This window comes from Eutrema salsugineum, unplaced genomic scaffold (assembly GCF_000478725.1).
Source record: "Eutrema salsugineum unplaced genomic scaffold, Eutsalg1_0 scaffold_7, whole genome shotgun sequence".
Lineage (NCBI taxonomy): Eukaryota > Viridiplantae > Streptophyta > Magnoliopsida > Brassicales > Brassicaceae > Eutrema > Eutrema salsugineum.
This window is the reverse complement of record NW_006256486.1, coordinates 7,851,711-7,859,362: the sequence shown is the minus strand read 5'-3', so window position 1 is coordinate 7,859,362 and position 7,652 is coordinate 7,851,711.

Here is a 7,652-nt window from a genome sequence, read left to right as displayed (position 1 = left end):
TCGAGATGCTTGGAATCAGAGAGGATGTGATCTGGTACATCGATGCACTTAAGCTGAGACCCTACATGGAGTTGAACCTTCCGACTTATCCTGAGCTAGTCCGTGAGCTTTTAGCGACTATTACACTCCACCACACGAAGAGGAGGAACCCCAGAGCATCAGATGGCATCTTGTCATTCTCTATCCGCGGACAGCCTTATTCACTCACCATTTCCGAGGTTTGTGAAGCTCTTAAGCTTCCATACACTGATGGCATTTACCTTGAAGATGAACCTGATCTTAACCTGTGGAGAGAGATGGGTCATGGAACCTATGATAGTGGGAGATCGAAGTCAGCCCTTCTTAGCCACCCAGCAGTGAGAGTTGTGCACAAACTCTTAGCACACACGATCTTCTCTAGAGCCAACATGGGAAGTGTTTTGAAGACTGAGCTCATCGCACTTCAGATTCCGTTTATGGATGATCCACGACTTGCCTGCTTTGCATGGATCATAGCGCAGAATATGGTAAAGGTGAAGCATGATTTACATGGTTGCGAGGACGCTACTCCAGCTTTCGGGAGTGCTATTACAGCGATGCTACAGGCTGTAGGATTCGATTTCTCATCTGATGATCCACTTCCTGATGTCTGGTATGATCTACTTTATCTCTCTCGCGATCACACTATCTCTCGTGTCGCTTTCGATCTAGACAGGTTTGGTTACAAGTATTGCACTGGCACCAAGGAGCACCGAGTCCACTTACCTTCAGCGTCTATCCCGAGATTGTGCAACGGAGGACGCCCACGATGGAGTCCGGTATCCGATGATTTTCTGCCATCTGTACCTCGTTTACCATTCACCATTGGCCAATACATAGTGGCCAAGGCGAAGCGTGATGCAGCTGCAGCCCGTGCTCATTTTCAGCCATCTATTTCGACTGGCCACACCTCATTATCTACATCATCACACACTCATTCCGATCTCGAGCGCAGAGTTGAGAGACAGGGACGACGCTTTGAGCGCGTTGTCACCTTCTTACAGGAGCAGCACCATTTCGCAGACGACACTTCGGAGGATGAGTGATTGACCAGCACTTCACTACCATCACGGTTCTATCATCATTTTCTTTTCTTTTATCTTATTTTATTTTATTTTGCTTTTATTCACCATCTTCTCACCAACTTTTTCACACTGGGGACAGTGTGATTTAAGTCTGAGGGAGGATGTCTATCCGTACTAATCATTTCCCTGCTTTGCTTTTAAATTTCAAGTACTTTTTAAATTTTAATATGTAACTTATTCGACATTAAGTATCTTTCAGAAATGTTTGACGCAAAACTATGATGATTTAGACCTGCACACTTCTACACTATGCATGATAGCTCATTTGTGGTTAGCACTAGACTAGGCTGTAGCTAGAGTACTTGCACTACGAACTCCCACCAGAGGACTTCTATTCATGGAGATTCTTTCTGACAGGATATACTAGCTCATTTTATTTAGAGTTAATATTGATATCTAATTTTATCATCATTGATTTTAGGCAGGCATCGACATACACATCTAGGACGTCTTTTACCATCACTTTTACCACTATTTGTCGTCCTAGATGACCAGTTTATCTTTATCTGGTACCATACCCTAAACCCAAAACCCTTGTTTTCAATCCTCATGCATTCTCTCTTTAGTTTATATCAGCAGATATGTGCAAAAACGTCGGAGAGAAGAGGAGCGACGCAGTTTTCAGTCACTCACAAAGGAGACTGAATGGAATTGGGAAGGAAGAGTATCAGAAACATAATAAAGCTTTACAAGACAGATATTAACTGGTAAATTCGTGCTCTCTAAGACTTTATATCTAAAGATGTTCCCTTTCTTTAAAAAAAAAAAAAAAAAAAAACATGAAAAGAGAAAGGGAAACAAAAAGCCTAATGAGTCTTAGATTGTCGAAATTTGTGGAGCAATGAGCAACCACTATTCGTTTAAAGAGCTATTGTTTTGAAAGATTTACAAAAATCTAAGTCTGGGGAAGTTTGGAGAGAACCTGAGGAAGAAGACCATGAATCTATGTCAAGAAAAAAGTGACTGAAAACTGTGGATACCAACAGCTTCACTCTCTCTTGCGGTTTTGCATAATATCTTGTATCCTCCAGATCTTCAGGTAACCCTTAAACACTTTAAGCCCTACCCCCAAAATAATCCTTCTTGACACCTAGCCTAGATTGCCTTGCCTAGATTTTCTTTGATGAGAACCACCGAGATTTTTAATGAATGTTAAGAGCTAGTTGACTGGAAGTTAGATCTTAGTGCATAGATTTCTTTACTGTTTTTCATTACTTTTATTAAAACCGATGATGATGTCGACCTCAGTCATGTTTGAGTAGATCCCGAGTTGGGCTTAGGGTTCCCGAAAGGGGCTCTCATAATCGATTAAGACATCTAGGTTTATAGATCTGGGATTTCGACCTGTTCTCTGTTTATTCTTGTTCTTATTGCATGTATGCTTGATTGATCACCTAGTATCTGATCTAGATAGTTAGTGTTGCGAAAGTTTTCATTAAGTATCAGCCCTAGAATGAAACAGGCGATTTTTCCGTAGGAGTGGAAACCTACCTGCGAAGATCGTGAGTATTGACGAGTCTTGTGCAGCTCTTGCGTTCTCTCCCTTCCAGGGCCAGAGTGGAAACCTACTGGTCAGGGTTGCGAGAAACAGTTGGTTCTGATCACGACAGTGACGTAATCATACCGCCGTACTCTAGCTCTAGAACCCATATATCGTTATCTATCAATTTCAATCTATCTACCTTAATGTTAAAACCGATTATGATCCCTTAGAGTTCCCAAAAGCTCAGCGTTTTTAGCCATAGTTTACAATTCCATCGATTTTTACTTGCTTTCTTAGACCTGCATTTCAATTTTCTTAGTTCATTATTTACTTGCTTTATTTATCTTTCATGCGATATTTTACTTGCCTTATTTTTGTTTAGTTCGATATTTTACTTATTCCATTTGCATTTCATTCGATTTTCTTTACTCGCTTTTTAGGATAGATTTATTTGCTTTCTTTTACTTTAGTTTAATTCGAGAAAAACAACCAACCTTTAAAACCAATTTAGTCTAGACATAAAGTTAAAAACCGTAGAAGAATACCAGGCACACAAATCTCTGTGGATTCGATCCCTAAATACTACAACTGATTAGCTGTGCACTTGCGGCTTTCATTTGTTTTGTTAAGGGTAAAACTTGTTCCCTCACGTAGTTGACACGAACACATCAACGAGTCAACCGCTCCTATCCTAGACCGTGGAAAAGTGGTGTTAGAATTTAGTTCCAGAAAAACTCTTGATCTTAAGGATGTATTTCATGTACCCGGAATTAGGAAAAACTTACTCTCTGGTAGTGTTTTAAATAAGTGTGGATACAAATAAGTGTATGAATCTGATTAGTATATCTTATCGAAATGTGGTGTATTTGTTGGATTCAGTTATTTTTGTAATAACATGTTTATGCTTAATATTAATAAAGTTATCAATTCTATTTATATGGCATATTCTAGCAAAGTAGATATTTCTCTATGGCATGCAAGATTAGGTCATGTACATTATAAGTGTATGATTGAAATGTTTGATTCATTCTTTTGACATGAATATAGAGAAGTGTAGTACTTGCATGTTGACAAAGATAGTTAGACAACCATTTAAAAGTATATAAAGAAATTATGTGGTGCTTGGACTTATACATAGTGATCTATGTGATTTGCATGCTACACCATCTTTAGGAAACAAGAAGTATTTCATCACATTCATTGATAATCATACTCGGTTTTGTAATGTATATTTATTGCATGTTAATGATGAAGCCCTAGATAAATTTAAAGTTTATAAAACTGAAGTTGTATTGCAACAAAATGACTTGATTAAGATATTACGCAATGATAGAGGTGGGGAGTATTATGATCCTGCGTATTTCCAGTCTGTAGGCATTATACATGAGACTATGGCTCCGTATACACCACAGCAAAATGGTGTATCCGAGAGGAAAAACAGAATCCTTAAGGAAATGGTTAATTCCATGTTATTTTACTCAGGATTAAGTGACAGATTTTGGGGTGAGGCCATGTTAACGGCGTGCTATTTATTAAATAGGGTTCCTAAAAAAAGGAATAAAGTTACTTTCCATATGAACTTTGGTACAAACAGAAACCAAACTTGAACTACCTCCGAGTTTGGGATTGTAGGGCGGTCGTTAGACTACCCCACATTAAAACTTTGGGGGAAAGAGGTATTTACTGCACTTTTATTGGATATACTGAGCATTCCAAGGCTTATAGGTTTTATGTCATAGAACATAATGATTCTATACTCATTCACATGGTAGTTGAGTCAAGAGATGCAATATTTGATGAGACTCGTTTTTCATCTATACCTAGACCAAAGGATTTGGTTCCTAGTTCAAGTTCTATTGTGCCACTTAACGAGTCAACTGTGCTCCGTAAGAGCAAACGAGGAAGAATTGAAAAATCATTTGGTCCTTATTTTCAAATTTATTTATTTGAAGGGTCTAGAGATGAGATTGTGATAACACCGGATTTTGACCATTTTTATGGATCACTTTAATATCTTTTACAGGTGTTTTTACTCCATTTTTAAAGGTTTTCAAAGGATTTCTATGTTTCCGGATTTTAAAAGACTTTTCAGGTAATTTGGGATAAAGAGGCACAAATTGGAACAAAAAGACTTTTTTGGATAAATGCAGACCGTCAGAACTCTCATGGAGAGACGAAGACCTTCTCACCGTCTGATCACCCTCAAAATTGGACAACTTATAGAAGAATCAACCAGCTTTCAAATGCACTTGGTTTGGAGACATTCCAACGGTTGGATCTCAAGATATTCCATTTGCCCCGGAGCCACTCGAAGACGGCCAACAAGTCACGCGACCGCGGCCAACAGCCTATTTCCCGCGGTCAGAAGCCTCCCGACCGCGGCCAACCACCAAATCCCCGCGGTCACGTCACTCCCGACCGCGGCCATCAAGTTCTGAATTAAAGCCCATATTTCTGAAGCCCAAAGTCACTCTCAGCCTCAATTCCGGAACCCTAGAGACCATGGAGTATTGGAGACTATAAATACATGTCATTTAGGTCGTTTTTAGAGAGAACCATTCATACTTTACAGAAACCCTTTTCCTTTAGCCGTTTTTATGAGATTTTTGTAGAAGATTGTTCAAGTCCGAGTTCTTCAATAGAGAAGCTTTCTTTATCTCTTTTCTTTACTGTTTTTCATTACTTTTATTAAAACCGATGATGATGTCGACCTCAGCCATGTCTGAGTAGATCCCGAGTTGGGCTTAGGGTTCCCGAAAGGGACTCTCATAATCGATTAAGACATTTAGGTTTATAGATCTAAGATTTCGACCTGTTCTCTGTTTATTCTTGTTCTTATTGCATGTATATATGCTTAATTGATCACCTAGTATCTGATCTAGATAGTTAGTGTTGCGAAAGTTTTCATTAAGTATCAGCCCTAGAATGAAACAGGCGATTTTTCCGTAGGAGTGGAAACCTACCTGCCGCGAGATCGTGAGTATTGACGAGTCTTGTGCAGCTCTTGCATTCTCTCCCTTCCAGGGCCAGAGTGGAAACCTACTGGTCAGGGTTGCGAGAAACAGTTGGTTATGATCACGACAGTGACGTAGTCATACCGCCGTACTCTAACTCTAGAACCACCTATATATTGATATCCGTCAATCCCAATCTATCTATCCTAGTGTCAAAACCGATTATGATCCCTTAGAGTTCCCAAAAGCTCGTAGCCATAGTTTACAAACCAATCGATTTTTATTTGCTTATTTAGATCTGTATTTCAATTGCTTTAGTTCGATATTTTGCTTGCTTTACTTGCTTTCTATTCGATTTTTCTACTTGCTTTTTAGGATAGATTTATTTGCTTTCTTTAAGTTTTAGTTTAATTCGGGACAAACAACCAACCTTTAAAACCAATCTAGTCTAGACATAAAGTTAAAAACCGTAGAAGAATACCAGGCACACAAATCTATGTGGATTCGATCCCTAAATACTACAACTGATTAGCTGTGCATTTGTGGCTTTCATTTGTTTTGTTAAGGGTAAAACTTATTCCCTCATGCAGTTTACACGACATCAGATTGATTTCCAATACTCATATTGTTATCTTGTTGATGAGGACCCTAGGACAATTGATGAAGCTATGCCATCTCAAGATGTTGCTTTTTGGAAAGAAGCAGTAAATGATGAGATGGACTCCATCATGGGAAATAACACATGGGTCTTGACAGAATCTTCCACTTAATCGAAGATTGTTGTTGGGAGAAACTTTCTAAATTCTATTAAATTTCCAATATTTATTAAAATTAAAATATATTATATCAATTTCTTAAACAGCCCTTGTAAACCCGTTTATTTTTTTCTATTTAATTATTTGTATTACATTTTAATTCTTGTAATATTATGTATGTTATAAATTTAAATACATATTATATCTTTTTTACATATTTTTTAGGAAATATAATATCTTTAAAAAAAATAAAATAACTTTCTGAAATAAAAAAATTTATATCATAAACAAAATCCAACATTTCATAAGTGAATAAGTAATTAATAACAAAATCCAATTCAAAATTATAACATCAACACTTTGTTCAAACAAACACAAAATTATAGAATAAATATTTGTTAAGATTATTTTTGACTTTAACTTGTTTTTTTTTTCAACCTCAAAAAAAAAAAATAGAAATAACATTTAACTTTTAAACTAGAGAATTTAAATTTTTTTAGAGATACATGGCATGCTTGAATCTCAATGACTTCACATCACTCAATAAGAAAGTTATTCATTATGATCTTATAGATAGGAGAACCAGCTCGAGATGTAACGCAAATCTATCATATTATAACATAACCCTTAAACTTGCTTTGTGTAATGCAATTCTCGATGTTCAAAAACAATAATACCTCAGCACAAGAAAACATGATGATATTTCGGCAGAAAGCATTAGTACCATTAAGCTTAAACTCCCAAGATTCAAAGTCTACTTACTAGTACCATTAGTGGCCTCTTAACTTTTTGACTTTCCATACAATTAGCTCTACTACGTTCAAAGAAAAATGCCAAGGAACAACAGCAGAAAAGCTATACATGGTCTCTTAAAAAAGGTTAAAGAGAAGAACAAAAATCGAGACAAAACTCTTTCAAATTGTACACTAGTTTGAAAGTTTAAGTTTGACCAGCCGAATTTAGGTTCTGGTTAGAGTGATATAGTACATTTCAATTCATAGCTAATGCAAAACTTTAAACCACGGACAGAGCAATTTAGGCAAATACAGTATGAGAAACTAAATTTGACCGAAACCCAAAACCCATAAAGAGAACAATCTCAGTTCGATTTGTCACAAAATCCAAACTTTCACAATAAATCAAGAGCAAACGATGCATTATCACAAAAATTCCAGAGCTATGCCCAATCCTAAAACCAATCAGCTTCAAGGGATAATAATGAACTAAAAGACAAACTAATCACCACGGAATCCATTAGACCTGATCATCAGTGAAATCAAGACCATTGTCTTTAATCAAAGCTAATCAAGGGATACTTAAATTATCAAATCTCGAAGAAAACAGCTATTCAGAAGAA